Here is a 26,985-nt window from a genome sequence, read left to right on the forward strand (position 1 = left end):
GCTTTTATGTTTTATATGCTTCTCAGGACAATCTTCTGTGGACGATAAAAGAAAAGCCTCTGAAAGGTACTAGAAAATTAATACCTAAGGAAGGAGTTAAGTGCGTTTTTTGTTGTTGCTTTTTTTTTTTTTAGTACCAAAGATCAGCACGGTATAGTCTAATAGAAACAGGTTTGAATTCTGGCTTTGTTCCTCATGAGCTGTGCAGCCTTGGACAAATTACTGAACCTCTCTGAGTTGTAGTTTCCTCTTCCATAAAGTGAACTAATTATACTTCCTTTATAAGGCTGTAACACTTGGTCAAAAGCAGGCACACAAGAAGGTTACTTCCCTCTCCTTCTCATCGTCAAAGCTGTAAAAAGTGAAGTTAGTTTCAAAACCAAGTAGCACTCCTGAGATTCCATTTTTCATTTTAATTTGGCACGTGACCATAAAAGTTCCCGAGGGACTCTCACTTTCAGATGCTTCTGGAAAGCATTACCATACGGAAGGCTTCTAGCTCTCAAGGGGGAATGGGGAAATCTATGGGGAATGGACATTCAATCCAAAAAAACCTCTCTCTCAAAATGAAATTGTATTTGTATCCAGCGAAACAAACCCACAAATCATTTCTATGATGTGAATTTTACAGGTCACCTTCCCTCACAATTTCTCCTTTACTAAATCCCTGATAAAAATAAAATATGCTACTGGACATAAAACAGAACGAACATTGATCATTAAAGCCATTTCTAGTCAAAAGTCAAGAGCCTGCAATATACTCCTCAAAAACACTAAATTGGGGCTTCCCTGGTGGCACAGTGGTTGAGAGTCCACCTGCCGATCCAGGGGACACGGGTTCGTGCCCCGGTCCGGGAAGATCCCACATGCCACGGAGCAGCTGGGCCCGTGAGCCACGGCCGCTGAGCTTGCGCGTCCTGAGCCTGTGTTCCGCAACGGGAGAGGCTACAACAGTGAGAGGCCCGCGTACCGTGAAAAAAAACAAAACAAAACACTAAATTGTTCCTAGGCTCCACGTGACGAACCTGGCCATGAGTAACACATGTTGAACATGGCTCGTGAGTAACATGAGTTGAGCGGATTCCCTTTCTCCAGAAAACTATCCACGGGGTGGTGTGATTTGCCACAGAGAGAGAGGCCTGGACCGAGAGCCCTCTCGCACCCAGAGTTGCCGTGCTCTTCCACTGTGGGTAACTATGTCTAAATGGGAACGGTGACATTGTCCCTTCAAGGACACTCCTTTTTGTTTTCACCTAACAGGATACACCAATAATTTGTTCATAAGTGGGAAGAGCTGGATTAGACAGCTCAAGGGTAGAGCTCAGCGTGTTTCAAGGAAGGGGCTCTGCGAGCTGATGCGGAGAGAGGATTTATCGCCAAGGCTGCTCCCACACCCCATAATTAGATGAGGAAATGAGCCAGAAGCCGTAAGACTCACTGGCGGCCCAGTCACGGCTTCTCCTCGCGTCAATCATCCGCACTGCAGAGAACCAGCCTTACCTAGGGCATCAAGAAGGCCACCCTCGGGGCACCCCTCCCAACACTTCACTGTGCACTTGGGGCCACCTGGGAGCTTTACAGGAATGGCCACCCTTGGGCTCCATGCCCGCGGGGCTGACTTCACAGGTCTGGGTGCAGCCAGGGCTCTCTGATTGTCAAAAATCACTCTCCAGCTGATCCCAATATGCAGACAGGTCTGCAAACCACGACCCTGGGCTCTTCTGCTTTCCAGACTACCTTAGCCACTAGATCCTATTCCCTTTGAGAATTCTTTTTTTTTTTTTTTTTTTTTTTTGCGGTACGCGGGCCTCTCACTGTTGTGGCCTCTCCCGCTGCGGAGCACAGGCTCCGGACGCGCAGGCTCAGCGGCCATGGCTCACGGGCTTAGTTGCTCCACGGCATGTGGGATCTTCCCGGACCGGGGCACGAACCCGTGTCCCCTGCATCGGCAGGCGGACTCTCAACTATTGTGCCACCAGGGAAGCCCCCTTTGAGAATTCTTTTCCTTTTTTTTTAATGAAAGAATAAAAAAGAAATGTACGAAGTCATAAATTTTAAACTTTTCTCAAGAAAGTTTGAGGTCAGAGTCCTCGTTGTGAATTCACCACTCTGCCCTGCCTCCATAATAAAGACTACAACCCAATCGAAGTGATCGGAGCACAGAACATATTCCTCAGCAGAGTGTAAAGGGTGCCCCTTTCATAGAGGGTGTGAAGGGAGATGCATCAAGATGTTTCTGGAGGGAAGAAGAAGCCTAAGAAAGCTTCACTGTCTTTGGATATCCTTACAAGAGTTTTCCCAACTCTCCAACCTCTTGACTCCACTGGGCTCCTCCTCCTTGACTCATCCCTGTAGCCTTGTTACAAAGCACTCACTCTTAGACAAGGCCCTCCCTCTCTCCTCCATTCTCCAACAGCCTCCTGCCTGCCGCAGGCTGCCTCTGTCCCCCACCTCCACCCCAGGTTTCCAGGTGGACGCTCACTGCCAAGGGTGTGACCCATAAATACCATTGGGGCAGCAGTGAGCGAGATGGGTGGGGAGAGAGGGTGTGTCTAGAGGTCTCTCCAGGCCTGGTTCCTGCCTACTCAGCCATCCTGATACACGTGGGACCAGGTGATAGGAGCTTCTGAGTCTGGCCAGCAGCCAGACATACCTCCAGCTCACAGGGTGGATTTGACAAGGCAGCACAAAACAGGAAAACAAGAGACATAAGGTTCTAATCTCACCTCTGCCCTTCACTAGCTCCCTGACCTTAGGCAAGTAACAGAAACTTTAGAAAGAGCCTCCGTTTCCCCATCTGCAAAGCGGAAACTAATGTTTGCCCAGTGTTTTAGTCCATTCAGGCTGCTATAACAAAAATGCCATACACTGGGTGTCTTAAACAACAAACATTTATTTCTTACACTTCTGGAGGCTGAAAGTCCAAGATCAAGTTTCCAGTAGATTCAGTGTCTGGTGAGAGCCTACTTCCAGGTTCACAGATGGCCATCCTCTCACTGTGTCCCCATATGGCGGAAGGGGCAAGGCAGCTCTCTGGGGCTTCTTCTGTAAGTGCAGTAATCCTATTCATGAGGGCTCCACACTCATGACCTAATTACCACCCAAAGGCCCCTCCTCCTAATATCCTCACACTGTGGGGATTAGGATTTCAACCTATGAATTTTGGGAGGACATAAACATTCAGTCCGAAACAACCAGACTCTTCACAAAGCTTTTTGACAAGAAGTGCTCAAATTTAAATACAATATAAATTCTCTAAGTATTCATTGAGTCTTCTACGAGTTGAACGTTGTCTGCCACTGGCAATAGACAGAGGAAAAAATGTCACTGGCTTCAAGAGGTACAGTACATTCTGGAGGGGAGGAAGAGATATGCAGGTAAGACTACACAATTCAATGTAATAATCAGTGTGCTGGTTGAAAAGCCTGCCACGGGAAACCCAAACAAGGGAAAATTTAAATATGTCCCCGACATAGGGGTAGGAAGGGTAGGGGAATAAAGGTAACCGCAAGAGCGATAACATCTAACATTTATGGAGCTGAATATGTCAGGCTCGGTTCTAAACACATTATGTACATAATAATTTCAGGCGAGCCTCAAAACAGTCTTGTGAGGTAGACTGGTATTGTTATCCCCATTTTACAGATGAGGAATCTGAAGTTCAGAGAGTGCTATGGTTTGAATGTGTCTCCTCAAAATTCAAGTCGAAATCCTAAACACAATGTAATAGTATTTGGGGGTGGGGCCTTGGAAGGTGATTAGGTCATGAGGGTGAAGTCTTCATAAATGGGCTTGGTGCCCTTATAAAAGAGACCCCATACAAGTGATATAATATTCTCTAGTTCCATCCATTTTGCTGCAAATGGCAATATTTTATTCTTTTTTATGGCTGAGTAATACTCCCATGTGTGTGTGTGTGTGTGTGTGTGTGTGTGTGTGTGTGTGTACATTACACCTTCTTAAGCCGATCATCACAATACTGTAAATCTATACTTCAATAAAAATTAAATAGACCCCACACAGTGAGAAGACTGCTGTCTATGAACCCAGAAGTAGGCTCTCATCAGACACTGAACTTGCAGGTGTCTTGATCTTGGACTTTCCAGCCTCCAGAACTCTGAGAAATAAATTTCCATCATGTATAAGCCACTCAGTCTATGGTATTTTGTTATAGCAGCCTGACAGACGGAGAGTCAGTCATTCAAAGTCACATGACTAGTGAGTGGTAGATCTGGGCTTTGGGCCTGGGCTTGACCTCAGGACCTGGATCTTCAGTTTTTGATGACACTTCCTCCATTGTACCTGTGAAACCATATCCCAGCTCCCAAGTCATTGCCCGGCCAAGGGAAAGTCAGACACACCTTCCTCTGTACTTCACACTTCTTTATTAACACAGCTCTCTAACCCTCCCATCCTATTATCATTGTTTTTGTGTCTGCTCACACGTATCCCGCCCCCCCCATTAGTTTGGTGGTCCTTAAGGGCAGGAGCAGAATGCATCAAGTGCCTCATAAACAGTTGGTATTTAATAAATGTTTTCTTAATGGGTGAAAGAAAGAACAAAATTATTCTAGGTTTCAAAACACAGGCAAAAACTCACTGGGTAGTTGGAGGGAAACTTCTTCAAAGTAGAGGCAGTATCTTACTCACTCTTATATCCCCAGAACCTAGCACTTATAGGTGCTGTGTAAATGTGTAATAAACTCTGGGCAGAGGAAACAGTGTGAAGAAATCCAGAGAGATTTAAGGCTACACGGTGAATATGGGTAACATGGCCAGGATGAATCAACTAGCTGGGATGTGTGGGAACTGGGAAGTGCTTTTCAAACTATCCTTGGTGAAAGATCAGCTTTTCGGTTTTATTTCTAATTCACCATGGACCAATACTTTTATAAGATGCCATAAAAAGAACTGATAGAAAAATGAAATATAAAATGCAAGCCAAATTTTTCATTAGATTCAAGAGATGTAAAACTTGCTATGAAAATGTCTAAATGTGTTCGCTCCATGTGGGTACTTACCTAGTGTCTGATCATTAGCGAAGAGTCTGTCCACAGAGCAAGCTCTGTGTGGCACTGAGAGGGTGGGAGGATGAGGTGCAGAGCAGTAGGGAAGGTGAGCTACAGTTGTGGTATCAAGGACTGTGGGTTAATAATGTTCATGGAGGGCTTTAGGCACTGTCCTAAGTGCTCCATGCATATAAGTCATTTAAATTCCACAACCTATCTGTGAGGTTGGTGCTATTATTACACCCATTTTAGAGATGGGGACACTGAGGCACAAGGCAACTAAATAACTTCCAAGATTCCAGAGCATGTAAGAAGCACAGGCAGCCTTGAACCTGTACAGTGTGAACCCTTAACCACTAGCCTGTGATGCCTCTGGGGAGCTACCAGACAGGAAGTGACATCTTCAAACCCATGTTTTAGAAAAATCACCCTGGCGGCAGTGTGCAGGGGAAAGGTCAGTTAGGAAGCCACGGCGACAATCTGGATGAGAGGCAGTGGGGGTAGAGCACACCAGGCATGTGGACTAGTTTGGAAGTGGACGTGGCAGGCTACGGTGGAGGTCAGGGGTATCTGAGCTGGAGGGAGGGGAAGAGGAGGGAGGGGTTTCGGAGGACTCAGGGGTCCAGAGCTTGGCATCCTGGGTGGATAGAGATGTCTACAGACTTAAAGAAGGCAGGAAGAAAAGCAGGCTTTGAGGGCAAGATGATGAGGTTGGTTTTCAAGAATGTCTACCTGTTGGGCTTCCCTGGTGGCACAGTGGTTGAGAGTCCGCCTGCCAATGCAGGGGACATGGGTTTGTGCCCCGGTCCGGGAGGATCCCACATGCCGTGGAGCAGCTGGGCCCGTGAGCCATGGCCGCTGAGACTGCCCGTCCGGAGCCTGTGCTCCGCAACGGGAGAGGCCACAACAGTGAGAGGCCCGCGTACTGCAAAACAAACAAACAAACAAAAACAACAACAACAAAAAGAATGTCTACCTGAATTTGAAGAGCCTAAGATAATCTGCAGTTGTGTCTTGGGAAAATTCTGCAGACTGCAATCTTAGAGTAGTTTACTGCATTCAGGTAGCTACTATTTTTACTCCAGTTCTGCTAAACCACTCTCCTCCTCTTCTCCCTTCCCCTTTGCCCCAGTTACACTTAAAATAGTTTAAAAAGCAGAAATTCCCCAATGCTAACTCTCCTCCCTTTGAAAGCCACACACAGTATATAAAAGTGTTCTGGTCACCAATTCCAATTTGTGGCGGAGGCTTCCGCACTACCAAGCAATTCTTGACACCAGCTGAGTGTCCTACAGTTCAACTCAATTCTGACATATCTATCTGGAGATAGCATCGGATTCCACAGCTTAAGGGCTCAGAGCGGCTCACAGAACTTAGAGAAACTTACTAGATCACTAGGTTTATTATAAAAGGATATGACTCAGGAAGAGCCAGATGGAAGAGATGCAGAGGGCAAGGTGCAGGGAAAGGGCACGGAGCTTCCATGCCCTCTTGGAGAGGACCACTTTTCCCATCCTCCACTTGTTCATTAACCGGAAGCTTTCCTAACCCTGTCCTTTTGAGTTTTTATGGAGGCCTCATTACATAGCTACGACTGATTACATCACTGGCCATGGGTGACTGATTCAACCTTCAGCCCCTCTCCCTGCCCTGGAGGTCTGAGGGATGGGATCAAAAGTTCCACCCTTCTAATCACATGGTTGAGTCCCAGGAAAACAGCCCCCATCCTTAGGTGTGGTCCCAAAGTCACCTCAATAACAGAACAAAAGACACCTTTATCGCTCTCATCACTTGGGAAATTCCAAACGTTTCAGGAGTTTTGTGACAGGAACTATACAAAGATCGTCTATATATTTCTCATTGTAAAGCACAATACTGTTCACAGCTGTATCCTCACAGAGTAGGTAACTGATAAATACCTGTTGCATGAAAAAAGATCATTTCTGTGTTTACTGAAAACTGAAAAAAAGGATGAAGAGAGAGGAACTTTCTCCTTGATAAGCTAAACAGTTAATAGCAAAGAAACATCTGAGTACAAGAGAGACACATCTCAGGGCAATGCCTCTTCCCCTGTGTTCCTTTCCCTTCCAGGAGGCCACCGCCTCCAGCCCACACACCTGGTGGACACCAGGACAGGTAATATGGTGTCACAAAGAGCACTGACTGCTGAGCCAGCAGACCTGGATTCAAAGCAAGATGCCACCACCACTTACTACTGCTGAGCTCCTAAGCAGTATTCAACCTCCCCGAACCTGCTTCCCCACCTGTAAATGGAGCCAGTACTGCCTACTTCAGAGGGCTACTGCAAGGCCTGAGAAAGTGTGTAAAGGTCCTAGCACATGTCGGCACACAGATGTCACTCAAGGAGTAACTATCACCATCACTGTCATCAAATTAGCTGCCCGCACACTACACTTTCTCCATTAGTGTCAAGTGCATCTAACTGGGAGAGTAACTTCAACTGAAGTTAAAGGTGAAGGGTATTATATAAGCACTATGATCATACCATTAACTATAATAATAATAGTTAACGCCTGAGCACTTACTATTGACACCCTGAATGCTTTACATACCTTAGTAGCTCTTTAATTTTTAAACCAAAGATAGTATTTAATCAATTCTAAGAAACATATTCTGCTCACATTTTAACATCCCTGATACTAGGATGACTGTGGTAGTCAGAATGGCGCCCCAAAGATGTCCCTGCCCTAATCCCTGAAATCTATGAATATGTTATGTTACACAGCAGAAAGGACTTTGCAGATGTAAGTAAGGGAGAGTAGGCTGGAATATCCAGGTGGGCCCAATTGAAGCAAATGAGCCCTAAAAGCAGAGAACTCTCTCTGGCTGGAAGCAGAGGGATGGAGGAGAGGGGGCCTCAAAGGGATTCCAGGCATGAGAAGGATTCATCATCTGAGGTGTAGGGTCCAAGTGCAAGGGCCCAGGAGAGGTCTCTGAGAGCTGAGGGTGGTCCCCCGCTGACAGCCATCAACAAGACAAGAACCTCAATCCTACAACTGCAAGGAACTGGATTCTACCAACAACCTGAACGACCCTGCAAATGGATTCTTCCCAGAACCTCCCAATAAGATTTCGGACTTGTAAAACCCAGAGCAGAGAAACCAGCTAAAACCGTGATGACTTTTGATGTCAGAATTGTGAGATAATACATGTGTGTTGCTTTAAGTGGCTAAATTTGTGGTAATCTGTTGTGGCAGCCATAGAAAACCAATACATTCTTGGGATTAATGGGAGCTACAGTTGAATTGGCAGCAATTTCTTTTTTCTTTCTTAGTGGCTCATAGAATAACGGCACATCTCATAATTGATGGCACCTTAGATTTGCTGAAATATGGTGTCACTACCTTTATTTTGCAATGGGAAAGCAGAGGCTCTTCGAGGTCAGGTGACTTGCCCAGGTGAATCAGACTGCAAGCCTGAGCTCTTAAACCATCATGCACACCGTCAGAGGGTGCACAAGGGCTGGAGCATCCTGCCCAAAGGCCAAGGAATGGCTAACGTGACCCCCAGCCCAGGCCCCTGTCTAACATGGGATCACTAACATGGTTGACCACAAAGACCCAGCCAGGTCCAGAAGGCAGCTACCCTCAGCAGCATTCATTTATCCATTGATGGAGCACTCCAAGGTGCTAGATACCCTTCTAGGTCCTGGGCTAGAACAACAGACCAAGAGCCTGTTCTTACAGAGCTGAGACTATAGTGCAGGAGCTCAACACTACAGCGACAGGAGCACTGGAAGGAAAACAAAGCCTCCAGAGAGCTGAAAACCCAACTTCACAAGGTAATAATCCACACATTTTGTAGCTCAAAAGACAGCGCTGGGGGTGGAAGATCATAGCGTCCTCTCTAGAGATTTCATGGGCCTCTGCTAAACGTGGGAACTCTGAGAAGGAGAATTTGTTGTGGTGCTAGGGTTTTCTTGGTTTTGCTTTTTTTGTTTTGTTTTGTTTTTCTCTTTTTTTTGATGGAGATGGAGGCTAACTTTATACAGGACTGCCTCATTTGAATTTCTAAACGCAAAAAATAAAGAAATAAGCCACACACAGTCATCTTTTCCCTCAACCAAAATTTCTCTTTCGGTGGATTTCATTTTTAAAAAGATGAAAATTAATTTTATATTAAAAAAGCATCCCAAGAGCTGACTGAAAGAGCACCTCAAAAAGCAAGGGCTTCCCTGGTGGCACAGTGGTTGAGAGTCCGCCTGCCGATGCAGGGGACACGGGTTCGTGCCCCAGTCCAGGAAGATCCCACATGCTGTGGAGTGGCTGGGCCCGTGAGCCATGGCCGCTGAGCCTGCGCGTCCGGAGCCTGTGCTCCGCAACGGGAGAGGCCACAACAGTGAGAGGCCTGCGTACCGCAAAAAAAAAAAAAAAAAAAAAAAAAGAGAGATGACTGTGGAACTCCAACCCTGCACCCTTCGTCGAATCCTGAACTCTGGCCAGTCTCTTTACCTTGTACTTTTACTTACCTCTTTTCTTTCACCCTGGAAATAAGAGTAGACAGCTCTCTGATGGTTAAATCAAAGGGCGAACAAGAGCCCTATTCAGCAGGTCAGCAGGTATGCACACAAAAGAATGTGGCGTGTATGACCTTTCAGGAGATGCATATGAAAGGAAAAATATAGATTTCTTAGAAGATTTTGCAGGAAATGCCATTGGAATTTATATATTCTCAATCTCTCTTGTTTTTGTTTGAGAGGGAGAAATTCTAGACTAGAAGGTCAGCTTCATAATGGTTTTGGAGAAGCCGCAGTTTAATGATACCATTAGCCGAAAACTATTTATAAATCAGACATTAGCAACTGACATAAAACCCTACTTTCCACTTCTCTCGAATCTGCACTGACAATTTGGCAGCCCACCCTACCCTTGGGCCCGAAAGAGCTATCACATTCTTAAGTCTGTATTTTAGAGATTTTGACAGTGGTGTAGGCAAGAGGCTTAGCTTCAGGAGGAAAGGTCGATAAACGCCCACGGAGGGATCGGCAGGCCTGGACTGCCCACAGGGGAAGATGTACAAACGGCCCCAATCCTCTCACTCACTCACAATTCGCAAAATTTAACCAACCCTAATTACCATTTCTCATCAATGAGATTAGCAAAAATAAAAAGAGCTGACACCCTCCGTGCCGGTGGGGCTATGGGGAGACAGGCCATCGGATAGCTGCTGAGCAGAGGGCAAAATGAGCCAACCCTTCCCAAGGGGCTGACAGGGCCCTGCGAGTCAGCAGTCCCGCTCCCGGGCATCAATCCTCTAGGTCCACCCGCACAAAAGCAAGATGACACCTTTATTTGTTGCAGCGCTGTGGGTAATAGCGAAAGACTGGGAACAATTCAAAGGTCCAGCCATAGGGGACTGGTCGAATAAACCATGCTACATCTACACAATGGAAAACGAGCGTGCGGATAGAGAGAGATCTCCAGGACAGACTGCTAATTTTAAAAAGCAAGACACAGAACAGTATATATAATATACCACTTTTTGTGAAAGAAGGGGGAAGCATTAAATACACACACACACGCACACACATGCACACCCTCATTTGCTTGTATTTACAAGTTGCAGCCTGTAGAGAATGTGGAAAAGGCTTGGACGGGAGCAAGATTTCTCAGTGTTTACCTTTTTATATGGGGGTAAACCATATAAATACATTACCAATTTTTTTAAAATGGAGAGGTTGTATAAACCATTTTTCACAGGAGTGTGAAGAATAGGACAATCCCAGCTTGAAGAAACAAAGCTGAGGAGGCTTCTGGGAAACCTGGGTTGAGGCAGGTGAATTCTCACGTTGGCATCAGTAAATCAGAGGAACCTGGATCCAGAGCTCAGGAGGCGTGCATGGAGAGGGGGTCTCTGCCCTGTGTGGTATCACCTGCTGGGTGTGGGTGTCCCTGAGCCCCTTGGCATTTATTACAGCAGGAGGAAATCAGAGAACTGGAGGTGAATTGGAGGCAAAGGCAGAAACACGAGGATTCCCTCCCAGGCAGCATGCCAGGCGCATCTATTTGCTTTCTGGACTTGGACAGTAATGGCTGAAGCATGCTGCTCATCAAATATTTATGTCAAAAAAGAGGGCAAAGCATGTGCCGGAATATTCTGCTTAATTCAACAGAGAGATATTCCTGAAAAGTTGAGAATCCTGGAATTTTGTAAAATCAAATCGTACCATAAATGTAACAGGTAAGTTTGCCCTCTCAAGAAATTTTGAGGGACTTCCTTGGTGGCGCAGTGGTTAAGAATCCGCCTGCCAAGGCAGGGGATGTGGGCTCGATCCCAGGTCCAGGAAGATCCCACATGCCACGGAGCAACTAAGCCCATGTGCCACAACTACTGAGCCTGAGCTCTAGAGCCCGCGAGCCGCAACTACTGAGCCCGTGTGCTGCAACTACTGAAGCCCACGTGCCTAGAGCCCGTGTTCCACAACAAGAGAAGCCCGCGCACCGCAATGAAGAGTAGCCCCTGCTCGCCACAACTAGAGAAAGCCCGCACGCAGCAGCAAAGACCCAACGCAGCCAAAATAAAGAAGGAAAAGAAATTCTGTGGGAAATCCTTATTAGGAATTGTTATCTCCTGCTATTCCTGTTTTGGGAATCTGAGTTTCCCTGAAGAAAGCTGCATTTAACCAGGCTAAATGCGAAAGGCGTTCACGTTTCTGCACCTTTGGGCATTTTTCACAAGGTGCGGCCCCTCCATAAAACAGCAGAAGGCCAAGGTCCTAAGTGCAAGCCAGCACCTCTATGCACAGAACCACTGTCTTAGCAGTTTGACCCACTAAACATGGCTGATCCTACCTGCTGTGCGGATTGCCCCTCAGGAGGGGAGCCAAGAGGAGGTTAATTCTGAGAGTCTGCTTTCTAAAGGATCAACTTAAAAGAGAGGCATGCAAGCAGCAGCTGGCACTGCAAGGGACACAGACAAGCCCCTTCCTCAGTTGTCAGTGGCTTTAGCAACAAGGCTCCCCACTTCTTACCCTAAACTAGAAAAGTCTTTCTACACAAGAAGCAGCCACTCATAGGTAAATTCCAAAGGCTCCTGCAGCCAGTGTCCTTTGCATCCTGTCCCCAAGAGGAGGGCCCACAGCTGGTCAATAAACACCAATGGATCCCTTTGTCCATTCCCAGGAGGCACCACTGCAGGAGCCCCGCAGGTACCAGGCAATGCTGAGCACGTTTGTTGGTGCTGGACTCAGAGTAAAAAACGCCAACGACCCCTCAAGTGCTGGGCTTTACCTGCCCCTTAGGAAATGATGAACTAAAGAGGAAGAAGCCTGTCACAGGGAACACGCACCACTGAATGTGCCTTTCCTAGTAGATACCATCAATTTTACCTTTTTGATTAAAAAGAACACTGGCTCATCCACTTCACTCGCACACACTACAGAGACTGTGGTTTTATTCCTTCATTCCACTGGCATTTATTAAGTACCTACTACGTGCTAGACTCAGCCGGCTCATGTCATTTTGAGGGTTATTGTGGCTGAAGGTGCTGGGAGAGGCAGGGCTCCTGCTGCCAGATTGTGCCTTTGTGTGACTTACGAAAAGGCCAGCCCTCCAAGTGCACCCAGCCTTGCAGGCTTGACGGAGTCAGAATGAAGTGCCCCCTCCTCCTGGCAGAGGCAGTTCTAACCCAGGACACATAGTTTTTGGAGAGATTTGAGCCCCACTTAACTTCCTTGGCCAGCTAGTCTTGTGCAGTGAACAATCTGTACAAGAGTTCAAAGCAACCCTGTCAAGAAGTCACAATCCAACTCTTCTGCTTCTTGGCCAGACATTCAACCTTCCCCTGACAACTTGTCTGAGCAGCCAATCATGACCTTACACACCCACATGAAGCCTCATGGTCTAATGTGCAGCTCATGGTCTAACACTGCAAAAGGTTTGGGTAGTTTAGGTACAGGACAGGCACCAAGTCTGCTGGCTTCAACAACTGACTTTTCCAATTTGCCTGAGGTTCTGGTTGAATAAACCTGGTGTGATGGTTTCATATCAGTAAAGTCCTCACTACGCCTCGATAAAGTCCAAGCAGCTTTTGGATTTTGATTCCTCTCTCCATCCTTAGATTTCTTTAGCTCACACCGAGAGCTAAACTGCAATCATTTGTCTCTGAAAAGCAGGCAAACTTTGAGGTTACTGCAAGCTTGGGATCTTGGGCAAAGGGCTCCAGTGTAGGGGGGCTAAAGGTTTAATGTCCAGTGCTCAGGGACATCTTGGCTGGTAGCATCTGTAGCTAAGTAAAAGCCTGATTATTCTACATGGGTAAAGTGAAGATTCCACCCCCATGGGCTCATGTGGGTTTGCACACAGCCATTGGGGATGAAGGCAATGCTCTCTATGTGGCACGCAAGCGCAGCGATGACCACTGATTCAGAGCCTACCCAGGGAGCATTTGTGATGACACCAACCCAAGTTAAGTCAGAACTTATGCTCCTCTTCTCAGTCAACCAAGGGGATCCTATGTCAGTTACGTGACACTGACTGCAAGAGGAATGGTAGTCTATTCTGTAAGAAAGCAAATGGAATGTAAGACCTCCGGACCCTCTGGCCCCAAAGTCACCTGCTTACAATCAATGAATGTGAAAAATTACAAAAGATTCTTAGCAACTGATTCACCAAAGCAGACCTAAAAGAAAATCTTCTTTGAGCTACTAATTCTCCAGCAGAGTTGAAAATATCAGAAGTCTTTTAACAGTCTACAACACCCTGGTTTTTATTATACAGTAATCCTCCAAAATGCAGACCCGTTAAGAGAAGACAAAAACCCCCCCTTGTCAGGGGATGGCAACCAGACACTCCCACCTGAGCACTTTTACGACACCCAATAAAGCCTGACACAATAAACCAGACATTTAAGTGACACTAGAAATGATTTTCAAGAGAGTCGGCACTAAATGGAATAATTCACCTAGAAGTAACCTTCAGTCAAATCACCTTCACCCTCTGCCCTGGGTCCAAAGCGTGGGGCTCACCGCTCTTCCCTTTATTCCTGAGAGAGAAGCGGGGAGACAGGACCTGTCGGTGGGAGCTGGCTCTAGAGCAGGACTCAGCTGGTGCCCCCATCTCTGCTCAAGGCCCTCTTGGGGAATCCAGGCATGGGAGAGACCGACTCTAAGGATCCCTTCAGGCCTGTTGGGTCTCTGAGGGAATTCTGGAAGCTTCGACTTCTATGGCTGCAGAGGGCAAGGAGCCCAATGAGCCCAATGGCAAGGCACTGGTAATACTCCTCAGGCCGGTCATCTCACCCCCAAGAGGAGCCCTCTCTTCCTGTTTCTCTTGGTTTGAGTTACAGCTTCTAAACGAAACGTCCTCCATAAGGAAGCACTTTTAGCTGGAAGCACCTCCACTGCGGCTCCTGGCAGAGCTCTTAGTGCACAGTATATGGAGTCAGAACAACTCTGGGTCACATCCTCGTCTTGCTGCTTAGGGAGCCTCAGCCTTCTCACCTGGGCTGCTGTGAGGACTGGGCAAGATCATAAATGTAAAGGGGTTAGACTGGGGCCTAGGATGTAGAACAGCTCCATAAATGGAGTCGCACAACTGTGCTGAAGGTATATTTTTTTACCTATTGAACTCTCCCATTAAACTAATGGCAGGTATGTCTTCTCTGTGACTGTCTTAGAGGCCTCTGACACGCGTGCTGTATACACACAGCTCCTCGATGCAGGGCTGGGACAGGAGGGATCTGGGGAGTGACAGTTTCCATAAAGTCAAGGTTGGTGAACTGCATCTGCAGGCAAACCCAAATTTCAAACATCTCTTAATTAGGTAAACCTGCACACTTCAAAAGGGCCTCTCTTTTACTGCTAAATAGTTCTCACATGTAACTCAAAGAACTTCGATTGCTATGCAAGCTGGTGTTTTTTCTAAAACAAAACCAAAATCCTTCTATTTGTAGCTAATAAACCAGGTTTTACTGAGTAATTGTTACACAAATGGATTATCTTTTATTTTCTATACATGCTCATTGGCAAAAATATGGGGAGAAGCGCCACAATTCCACCATCCATTTGTCTGTACTTTCTTTTCTATGCATAATTTTTTTCTAATTAGTTGTTAGTGTAATAATGCACTGTAACTGGGCACACCACCCTTCCCCTACTTAACCTATCCTAAGGTGGACTTCATGGATTATCGATTTTTTTTTCAAGTTTCTAATAAGAAAGGAAAATGGGACTGAGATCTAGGAGAATTAATTTGTTGAACAAATTAACACTGCACTCCATTTCATGTTTAAAAGACACAATGAGAATTGCCTGATTGTATTCTCTTGCTTCTTAAGCACTGCTTGACAGGACTATATAAATTACTGAGCCTTTTTAGATTTGGGGGAAACATTAAAATTTCATATAGTTGTTTTCCTGTTACAAAAATAATGTATGCTCATAACATTTAGAAAATTTCAGTAAGTAATAATTTAATGTTAATATTGTTGAGCATAGACTATGTGTCAGGCACTGTTCTAAATGCTTTAGAGAGATTAACTCATTTATCCCTCCCAACACCTCACTGAAGCACAGAGGTATTAAGTAACTTGCCCACACGCTACACACCTAGAAGCATGAGCCTGGAATCCATCACTATGCTATGATGTTCTAAGAGAGAAAAGAATCAATAATTTATTCAATCGAGTCCTCCGCTGCTTCAGAGTATAATGTCATAGGCAAGAAATGATTCATAATAATACTGTACCCTTTACAGTTATTTAAAAATATTATAAGCATGATCTGAGTCCCTGTGGAACAATTAGTAAACGAGAAGTCGTCTGTGGCACAAGCCACGATTCCAATTGGCCCAATCCTATGCACCTGACATGAGTTAAGAAAACAACAGACACTTAAAAGGGTTTGTTTTCAAGATGGAAGCATTTTTTAAATTTTGCAATTGAGTCAATGACATGATGAGTAGATTCCCTGAATTAACGGAACACCCAGTCTCACAAAAGTTTACCATCAGTCACAACGCTTTTACAAAACGTTTATGAAATGCCGCTAGTCCTTTCCTAAACACTTTTTTTTTTTTTTTTTTTTGCGGTACGCGGGCCTCTCACTGTTGTGGCCTCTCCCATTGCGGAGCACAGGCTCCGGACGCGCAGGCTCAGCGGCCATGCTCACGGGCCCAGCCGCTCCACAGCATGTGGGATCTTCCCGGACCGGAGCACGAACCCGTGTCCCCTGCATCGGCAGGAGGACTCTCAACCACTGCGCCACCAGGGAAGCCCCTAAACACTTTTTTTAAAATTATTTATTTATTTATTTTTGGGTCTCCGTTGCTGCGCGTGGGCTTTCTCTAGTTGCGGCGAGCTGGGGCTACTCTTCGTTGCCGTGCACGGGCTTCTCATTGAGGTGGCTTCCCTTGTTGAGGAGCACGGGCTCCAGGCAGCGGGCTTCAGTAGTTGTGGCACGGGCTCCAGAGCGCAGGCTCAGTAGTTGTGGCACACGGACTTAGTTGCTCTGCGGCATGTGGGATCTTTCTGGACCAGGGCTCGAACCCATGTCTCCTGCATTGGCAGGCGGGTTCTTAACCACTGCACCACCAGGGAAGTCCCCCTAAACACTTCTTGAGGCTTATCTGTTAGCACTGGACATCAGTACGTGAAAAATAACTGTATACTCCAGGTCACATTTTTTTCATACTTTAAAAATCATACTAGGTAAAAGACAAATATTTCTGTTTCTGTTTAATGTCCTACCCAGGGCTAATAAGCATGACTATTTTAAATATAAATTCTCTTCAAAGTTAAAATATGAGTAATGAAATGATTGCCTGGCTCTAAAAATATTATACGACTGTAACTTCACACTAAAAGCACATTAAAACTGTTACTCCAGTAATCATAATTATTCATACCGCTGTAGTAGAAACATGACACACATATGTAAACAAATATTTTAGATATTTTAGACAGATAGATGGATAGACATCTTGCTCTATATATCTATAAAACCAGGTAACTTCTTTGGAATTTAACTGCTCTAGCATTCCAGAAGCTTTATCTATCTACCTATCTACCTACCTACCAATCTATCTACCTACTATCTATCCATCTAGCTATAAAATCAGGTACCTTCTTTACCTGATTTATTTGCTCTATCTAGTGTTTCCAGAAGGTTCAAACTGCCATCTTTTAATTTATCCAATAGCCGGCTGCTGGTCAGTAGATAAAATACCTAATAATTCTGAACATTATCTGTGTATTAGGTGCAAAATGTTTTCCAAAGACTGTTTCATATACTTTCATAAAAATTCTCAAGACAGAGACCACTATCATCCTCATTTTACAAATCAGACTGAAAACGGTTAAATAACTAATATTCCCATCCACATCTGTCACACCAAAACCATACCTCAAACCACTGTTAAGCTGCTTCTCTTCCAAATCAGACTCCAGAAAAATTTGACTTCCACAACTTGCCTCCCTAAATTAAGCTTAAGCTGACATATCAAACTTAAAAAAAAACACCCAATAAAAATCCAACACAATAAATGACATAATTCCAAATTTGAAATTTTCTTCTCTCAGAAAGAGGTAAACAAAACTAATCTGATATTAGCTAGCCATTTCTTCAAGTGTTTCGACTAAGCAGCTTTTTGCTGTCACAACATGACGACCACCCATGTCCTTCAACAAATGACAACGTAAGCCCGACACCGCAAATCTCATTGTTAGAGAGCGAGGCTTTCAAATGAGGCTGGAGCTTGTGACATTGAAAATTTTTATAGTATTAATCTTTCCGGTTTCTTGTGAAACACAGATCCACATTTTTATGTATTTCTACACAAATCTAAATGCTGTCCAGATTCAACATCTTCCTGAATTACCTGGGTTAAAAACAGTAAAAATACAACTGCATTTTTTTTATAAGGCCTAAAGACACAGCCCTTAGATTGTTCAGCATTTTTTGGACTTAAACCAGGGTTTTATGGTGTTAGTTTACCGTTAGGGAAGGCAAAGAAACTGAACGGTTGATCCCAAAGTCCTTTTATCACTGAAGTCTCTGTAAAACGTTTGATTACTTTAAAAAATGATGTGCGAATCATGTTTGTTTATTGAAAACAGGTCTTGCTGACACATATACTTTGTTTTTTTTTTTTTTTTAAAGAATCAAAACAGCTCCTTACTTGAATGTGACTGTTTTGGCAACAGTTAAATGCAACCCCGTCATTCTAGCGCTGCCGGCCTTCCTGGTTCTCCTAGGTGAGGGCCGCCATCCTGCGATAATTTACACGCAGGGCTGAGAAGCACCAGCAATGGTGCAGTGTGGGGACTAGCACTTTCAAAACAAAGCCAAACTCGGCTTTTAAAGTAGAGAACACACAGACACAGTCCCTACCTCTGACAAGGTCCAAAAGATTCCTTATAGACAGTCTACGCAGACGAAGCTACAACAGCCCCAGGAAATATAAAGTGTCCACAAAGACAGCAGGGGGGCGGGGAAGGAAACGACTGATGGGAAGGAAGCTAATCATGTGAAGTTTGCCCAACTCCACAAGGTCTAATACATTCCGGTTTGTTTCCACTCAAAGCAGCCATTAAACGTGCCCTGACACGTGGGCGCGGGGGACCTCCCTTCTCGCCGGTTTTTGGCCATTTCCTTCTCTGTGCACTTGTTTGTATACAACCTCGCCCGGACAGGGGTGACCACAAGATGACAGGCCTCGGCAGTTCCTTCACTCAGATTTCTAGTTGCCCAAAGTTTCACTCCACGGCGGGGTTTTAACGAGAATCACGGGGTCCTTTTCGAAAGTTATGAATGGTTTAAGTCAAGTTTACAAGACACAAACAGAAGGCGAGGGACAAGTGAGTGTCGGGCGACTTCAGTGACAGCGTTTTAAAATTAGCTTTAATTGATATGCCCTAGTTAAAATTTAAAAAAAAGTCACTCTGATCCACGCAATAAGTGTCGGGGCAGTACTTTTTAAAAAATCACGCAAGACTCACGTCTGAGTCTTGACCTCCTCATACCATCCGCAAAGTCTCCGGGCCACTCACTGCTCAGGGGTCCCTCGCGGGATGTGTGATCTGAGTCCTCGCTGTGACCCGCTATTTCCCCGCCAGACCCCCAGCGCCGAGCGGGTTCCAGGTCTGCGCACACGCCGCCTAGTCCCCAGAAAGAACGGAAGAAAGTAGGGAAGAGGGGCGTGGCGCCCCGGTCTCCCCCAGTTGTCCGCCCTCCTCCCGAACCTGGCACCACCGCAAGCACGAGCGAGGAACGCCGGAGCCTCCCAGCCCCAACCCGGTGCGGGGCGCACGGCCGCGGGCAGACCAGGAAGCAAGCGAGCGAGCTGGGAGACCTCTCCTCCCACTCCCGCCCTCGTCCCGGGGGCCGCGTCCCCAGCCCTGGCCCCGCAGGGCCCCTGGCTTCCTGCGCCCTCCGACCGCCGCCCGTCGAGGGCGAGAGCGCCTTCTGCCTCCGGGTCTCGGCGTCCCTTTCCCTCCCTCCCCCATCCCGGTCTCCGGCGCCCAGTGCCCCGACCAGTCCCCGCCCTCCGGGACACTCTTTCCTCCTTCCTTCCTTCCTCCGTTCCCTCCCTCCATCTCGCTTCCCAGCACCGGGAACTCGGAGGCGGCTCCCGAACTGGCCAGCCGACGCCCCGCGCTGCGCCCCTGTTCCCTCGGGGACCGGACCCGCCACCTGCGCCCGCCGCTCGGTGCTCACTCGCCTGCCGGTGCGCTGCCCCTGCCGTCACCGCCGCTGCCGGGGACTCTGTCTCTAAGGGCTCCTGGAGACGACTCCGACCTCTCCTCCTGCTGCTCCTCCGGGCGGGCGCCGGCTCCGCCTCGCTCGGGTAGGCGGGGCGGACAGCCCGACGGGCGGGGCGGCGGCAGCCTCGGACTCCTTCCTCCCGGCCCGGCCCTCCTCCCTCCTGCCCAGACGCCCTGGCTGTTCCCTGGTTCGGCCGCCGAACCCGTGTCAGGTCTGGGCCGGCAGGGGGGAAAAGTCGGGAGCGTTGAAGTCCTGCAAACGTCTGGCCGCCTTGGCCACCCCCAGTTTCCCTTCCCCGACTTCCCCGTAGCCTTGGAAGTTCAAGGATTCTCGGGCCGCCTCACTTCACAGCCCTCCACCGGGTCGCTCTGATTCCTGAGAAGTTTCCTTCGCGTGCGAACGCTCGAACGCTCGGCAACTCTTAAGCCAGCCGTCCCTTAGGCCGCCAATATGCACGCCGCCAACCCCCTACACAAAAGTTAGGCTCTGCTCCAGGAATTTCTTAAGAAAACAGTCACAGTAAAATTTAAAGGGCCCTGGGGCCACAGAGAGACTTTGCTTTCCAGAAAATGGAGCTATAACTGCGGATTGTTGAATTTTTAGTACATCCACTCATCATGCGCTTCCTCTCCATCTCTCGCCCTGAGATTTGTGTTTCCGAACGCCCAGTACCTGGTAGAGTTCTGCTTAATGAATGGATTCAGGGTGGGGTAGTTTGAAAAGCCACTTCTGTTTCCACAGACTTCTGACTATTCGTATATACAGCCATTCAACGCACACTCCTTGAGCACCTGATGTGTGCCAAGCATTGCAATAATGGTGATTGGAGAGACACAAAGATGAATCAGACGGGGGACTCACCCTCAAAAAGTCCAGAAAGAGTCCAGAAAGAGTCAAAAAGTTGGATGTGCAGAAATCTTACCACTCAGTGGACTTCTTGCAGGTTCCTAGGTATCTGCTTTCCTGTTTGACAGGGTGGAGATAAAAGAGAAGAGAAGGCCAAAGTAGCTCACTTAAAACCAGTGTGGGCAGAGTCCAGACTTGAAATGGAGTGTTAAAGCGTTGGTGAAGGATGTCTGTGAGTTGAGTTTCACCAACTGAGGAGAAGTGAGGCCTAGGGAAGCCAGGAGCCAAGGATTGCAGTGAGGATATTATCTTCACTCTTTCTTCCCTCCTGACCCCTGCTCGAGTATCATTCTCGGTGAAATCTTTTGACCAGGCTGTAGAAGGGGTACTGCAGGTATGAGAAGTCTGTGGTTGGATGCTCTGCCCCAGGACTGTGATTCTTGCAACCTGTGGATGGCGGTAGCTGTTGGTGTGCAAGCCACAGGCTGCCAGGGGAGCTCTTTATTCCCTGCTTGGTACAGTGGCAGGAAATGCTTGACTGATTCACAGACACTGACAGTTCCAGGAATACACTCTAAACAGAGCAGCCTGATGCCAGCTGGGACTGAGACCATCATACACTGGAGTTTGTATCTTTTGGCCACAGACTACAGAATCGACTCCTAAAGCCCTACCACTGATTTCCACTTCTGGAGCCCTTTGTCGTCTAGTAAATGCTTTCACGTATGTAATTCTCATCTGGAAACTGAGGCACCAAGAATTGAAGGGGTTTATTGAAGCTTTTCTAATTTAGTGCTATTCAAAGTGTGGTCCACGGAACAATGACCATCTGGGAACTGTTACCCATCTGTAATGGGATAAGCACAGAAACTGAAGGTGAGCATGTAAAAACTTTTATAGCAATTTGAGTAATTTTCTGCCTGTTGAACTTAATAACAAAATATGGCCTTGTATTCTGTATGTTTCTTTCATTTTTCTCGTTATCCATTTTGTATTTATCATGTTGGATAAAAGCATCAGCCTGCAACAGATTGAAAATAAAATCCCACAGATAGTTTGAGATGCACTGATCTAGTTAGGAGCAAGGCAAGAATAAGAGCTAACACTTTCATGGCAGATGTTGCTTTAAGTGCTTAACATATATTAACTCTATTAATCCTCCTAACAACCCTAGCAGGTAGGCTCAGAGAGGTTAAGCCATGCAATCCAAAAGTGACAAAGCCAGAATTCAACCCAAGGGGTCTGGCTCCAGACGGTGTGCTTTTACCCACGACCCTCCATCCAGTCGTTCTTTCTGCTCTGCTGTGTCCAAACTTCAGTCATTCACATTTCATCTACATATCACTGTGCCTCCTATATGATTTTTTAAATTTATATTTTTGATTGACTTACTTTTGTTATTTCTTACACATAGGATGCTGGCTGTTAGTAATCTCACCTGTGAAATCATGACTTTGATGAGCTAGCATCAGTCTCTTACTCTAGATCACATCAAAGTAGATGCTTAACACCAGCAGTTGCCCGTCAGTGTTCTGCCATATCCCCTCTGATCCTTCTCCAGTTTCATGCACACTGGCTCCAGGTGTGCATTCATTCCCATCACCTGATCCTGGCACCTGCATCTCATTGTCAGCACACCACCCTCAGCTGCAGGATTTACTTTGCTGGCTCACAGGGCAGCTGGAAGTACCTGGGAATTGATGTTCCCCCACCCCTGCCTCAACCTTTAACCAGTGACTAAGGACTATGCCCATATAAATACGCCAATTCCTTTGCTCTCAGTTGGAACAACTTCAGGGTGAATCTCCACTGTCTACAGGGCTCCCTACGAGATTGAGCCAAATTCTCTCCTCACTTCCGTGGGAACTGATGCCACATTCTTGCTTGTCCTTCTTACCCTTCCAGGACCTACTTCCCACTCCCCCACCTAGGAACACATCCTAATCAGGACCAACTATATAATTTGCAGAGCCTGATACAAGATTTAAAAATGCTCATAAATCATTAAGAATTTCAAGATGGCAACAGACTATTAAACCAAGTATGGAGGACATGTGTGACTACACAGGTGTGTGACTTTACAGGCTGCACAACAACGATGTAGGCCTGGATGCTAATAAGTCATTTTCACTTTTCTTTTTTTTAAAAATAAATTTATTTATTTATTTTGGGCTGCGTTGGGTCTTCGTTGCTGCACGCGGGCTTTCTCTAGTTGAGATGGATGAGCGGGGGCTGCTCTTTGTTGCAGTGCATGGGCTTCTCACTGCAGCAGCTTCTCCTGTTTCAGGGCACAGGCCTCAGTAGTTGTGGCTCGCGGGCTCTAGAGTGTAGGCCCAGTAGTTGTGGTGCACGGGCTTAGTTGCTCCGCGGTATGTGGGATATTCCCGGACCAGGGCTCAAACCTGTGTCCCCTGCATTGGCAGGCAGATTCTTAACCACTGCGCCACCAGGGAAGCCCTCACTTAAGTTCTTATCTCAGGGTCTGCTTCTGGAGAATCCCAAGCTAAGATAACAACTATTAAAGTAAAAGCCAGCCCATTCAAGTACTACCAAAATTATCTTGTATAATACACTGGTGGTCAGCATCCTACACCTTGGGAGCCCACCTTGTAGAAGGATGAGTCATGTCAAGTTGTACATAAAGAGCTTGAGCCACAGGAAGAGGTAGAGCAGTTGAGAATGGTTTAGGTTAACAAATGATGGGGCAGAAACCTGGGTTTTCTTCTCAAGTCTGACACGGAATGATACACACAAAGTGTGAATTTGGGTGGTATCTTAGATTGAGTTACCTGGAAACATACCTTGCATGAAGAAGACTTATGGGCGAGTGGTTAAAAAGATACACCTGTAAGGAAGCAAGGCAGGCAGGATAGGGCAGAGGACAAGGATGCCTCTCAACATGGTTACAGCTGGACCTGCAGTCCAGGGGGGACTGGAGGTAGGTGGCTCTTCAGAAATGGACCATATTGAGTCCAGTGTATTGGACCTTTGTATCTCCATATCCTGTATTCCTGGGAAGAGGTGTCTCATTGGGCAAAGCAGTTCACTAAGGGTAATGCCCACTGATGGACACAGCTGTGAGTGGTCAGGAACCAATATTCCCAGCAACTCGGGAACAGGTGTGTCACCCCTGAACAGGGGGTCTGGGAGAAGCTCCAGAGTGCACAATATACGTGGGTTATCTCCAGTGTCTCACTTGGGCTTATAGTCAGTCAAAACTGGCATTCTCAGCCCAGCCCAGGAGGACCTGACCCCTTTATCTTCCATGTAGCACCTGGGCAATGCTTGGTTGCATTTTGCCTTCTTTATACTATGAACCTATTTAATTTCCTATTTTTTCTTTCTCCAGACTTCTTCAGAACTCTTTTTTCTTTCCCTTTCTTTTTTCTGCTCCAACTATCTTCCATCCTCCCATGGCACTCGAGACAAATCAATCAATCAATCAGTTGCTTAAGAAAGAGTGACAGTGTAGTGAAGTAAAATTTTATGCATGAGGCAAGGCCTTTGAGATTAAGTCCTGGCTTTGCCACTAACAATCTGTGTGAATTTGGAGCAATCATTTCACCTTACTGGGCTGTGGCTTGTCCTTAAAATAAAAGAGATTTACAATGGTCTCTAAAGTCCCAATTCTATGAAATTTAAACATTTTTTAAAAGATGGCTTTCTCTGCTATATAATCCCTTATAAAGCAAGCAAGCGAAATGGTTTTATAACTCAGGACAGCTGATTGTTTTTAAATTAATTACAATTCGTTGGTGAAGCTCTACTTCTATGAACTTCTATTCAATAGTCAATAACAACACCCTAACTAAAGGCTCAGTCAGAAAGAGATGGGGAAAGAGAAATGAAAGAAATGAGGCAAATCAGTCAGTCTTTGGGTGATCAGGTCTCCACGGACTTCACAACAGTTTATCTGGAATATCAGCATTGCTTCCGAAGGATTTTATTTCTTCTAATGCACATGGCCACACTCTTTGTCTGAACTTGCCCTAGAAGTTATGAAGAGAGCTTCCTCTTTTTGAATAGGTTACCTGGGTAAGTTTTTCACAAACTGGTTTTTCTGCTCAGTCAGAGGCTGCCATCTTCTCATGTAGAAGTTAGGTCAGGGAAAAGCACCCACAATCTTGGAAATCCCCAAGTAACTTGTTGAAACACGTATCGGCAGAGGCAGGAGCTATGACCCAAACTGTGACTACAGATCAGTAGTCAGTTCAGTGCAGTTCCATCCTCAAATGGATGGAAGCCTCCAGAGGCCTGGGTGGGAGTGGCCCAAAATTGAGTCACTAACTCAAGTTAGTTGATTACTAACTCAAAATTAGCTCTCTGGCTTATTACAGAGCTAGGCTCTCTAGCTCTGGAGAATGGAAGTCCCCAGACACTGCTGTATAGAGGTCAAATGTGTGGGCTCAAGAATGAACAAATTTCCCATCACTGAAGGGGTTCAACCAGTGGTCAACTAGGAAGTAGAGATGTAGAGGTTATCAAGGGAAGCAACCCAAATGTTCACCAGGGGAGATATGTTACCTCCATCTAAAGCACTCTGTGAAAATAGGTAGATCTAACTATATTCACATGAAAAGATGCCCCAAATATATTTTTGAGCATAGGAAGCAAGTTACAGAAGACCATGAATAGAATTTCCCACTCATGTATAAAAAAAGCATACACACACAAGCACAAATGTCTGTATGAGTATATCTGCAGTGATGTTTGGCAAAATGTTAAAAGTGATTTTATCAAGGTGGTAAGGTTTTGGGTAACCTACACTTTTTTTATATTGCATGAATTTTTTTTTTTTTACCACGAAAGTATAGCCTTTCTTTGAATAATGTGGGGGTTTTCCCCATACTAGAAATATATCTCTTTTCATATTATAAAAAGAAGAAAAAAGGCATTGTGTTGACCAACAGTTGGCAAACTATGGCTAAGAGGGGCAGACCATCGGCCATCTGTTTTTGTGAATAAAGTTTCATTGGAACGCCACCACACCCATTCATTTATCTATTGTCTTTGGCTGTTTCTACTTACAGAGCTGAATGGTTATGACAGAAACATTATGGGTCACAAGGCCTAAAATATGTATCTGCCTCTTTAGAGTTGTGGTAACCCCTGGTGCAGACAATTAGACTAGAAAACTTTTTCAGTATGGCAAATTGCAGCCTAGATCTTACTAGTTCTTCAGATTTTAACATATCTGACAAAACCCAACATGGTCTGTATATTTTAAAGTACCTCCCAGTTCTGAGTAGTGATTAGGATAGCGCAGCAAAGAGACAACACATATTTTCCTTCTTCCTCCCTCTCCTTCCTTTCCTTCTTCTTTTCCTTCTGCTCCCCTTTTTCACTGTCTGTTCCTCCTGCTGTTCCTTGTCCTCCTCTTGCTGTTCCTTCCCATTCTTCCAATGAGATAGGGTAAGCAACGTGTTCTCCATGTTGCCCTCAGACACCGTCCCGCCTGAGCGAGGACTGGGTAGAGGACTGAGGTTCCTCTCTCCTTCTGGCTGGGTCTATCCAAGATAAAATGATTGAGGAAGTTCTGGACAGAAGAAACTATCCTGGGGGGAGGAGGGTAAGCTCCCAAAGAATCAACCCAGACTTGGAGGAAAAAAAGCCAGGGGAGTTGTGGAGGATCGGAGACTACCAGGCTCCAAGGGGGAAGGCTGGGAACTGGATGGAGCAGATCCCCTTTTTCTCCCCCCACATTCCTCCGTCACACTCTTCTCCAGTTTTCCTTCCTGCGTAATCCATCTGGTCTCCAGGTACACAGAGGAGGTTTGGGATGTTTCTCCTTCACCGTCAGTGGTACCCAGCATCAATACTCTCATTTACTGAAATCACACAAGCGAGGGTAGCTAGTGCCAGTCTGGCCATGCCAGGCCCTTGCTCATTGCCAGAATTTGGCCAGAAGAGCTGGATGGTGGCCCTGATGTGGGATGTACTCAGATGCTAAGTAATTAAATGGTTCAACAGAAACATTCTCTTTGTCAACCACTCGTCCCAGACCTTCCCTGAAGAAAACATAAGGCCCCTGCAGTGTCAGAAAGAGAAGCAAGCAGCCTGGTAGATGATTAGATTATTGGTCCATCTATAGCCTATGCTACAGGGCTTTGATTCAGACACAGTCTAATATGTGGACCTGTGAGCTAAGTTGTGATGGGAATGGAAAGTATTTTCTCTGGCACTCTGATAACAGACCTGTTAATTTCATTTAGCTTTATATTCTGGTGAGAATGGAAAAAACCAAGCCTGCAACCTCTGTGACTCCAATTTACACTGCATGGTTGTCAAAATATCTAAAATGTTTTTTTCAGAGTGTGGGGGAATCTCAGAAAAATGTGATAAAAATGCTGTTTTTTTTCTAGTATTTCAGTATTACTCTAGAAATACTGAGATAATGGAATAATACCA

At 46.0% G+C, this 26,985-nt stretch overlaps 1 protein-coding gene across 1 annotated transcript in view; it reads right to left on the reverse strand.

Annotated features, from left to right (window-relative positions):
• Window positions 1-19,042, reverse strand: part of GNG12 (G protein subunit gamma 12) — a 128,368-nt gene extending 109,326 nt beyond the window's left edge. The window contains exon 1 of the mRNA XM_079696902.1: window positions 18,966-19,042. The gene's annotated coding sequence lies outside the window, so the exon portion shown is untranslated. The remainder of the gene's footprint in view (window positions 1-18,965) is intronic.
• Between the last annotated feature and the right edge of the window lie 7,943 nt (window positions 19,043-26,985).

The sequence above is a fragment of the Hyperoodon ampullatus genome (genome assembly GCF_949752795.1).
Source record: "Hyperoodon ampullatus genome assembly, chromosome: 2".
NCBI classification, from domain to species: Eukaryota; Metazoa; Chordata; class Mammalia; order Artiodactyla; family Ziphiidae; genus Hyperoodon; species Hyperoodon ampullatus.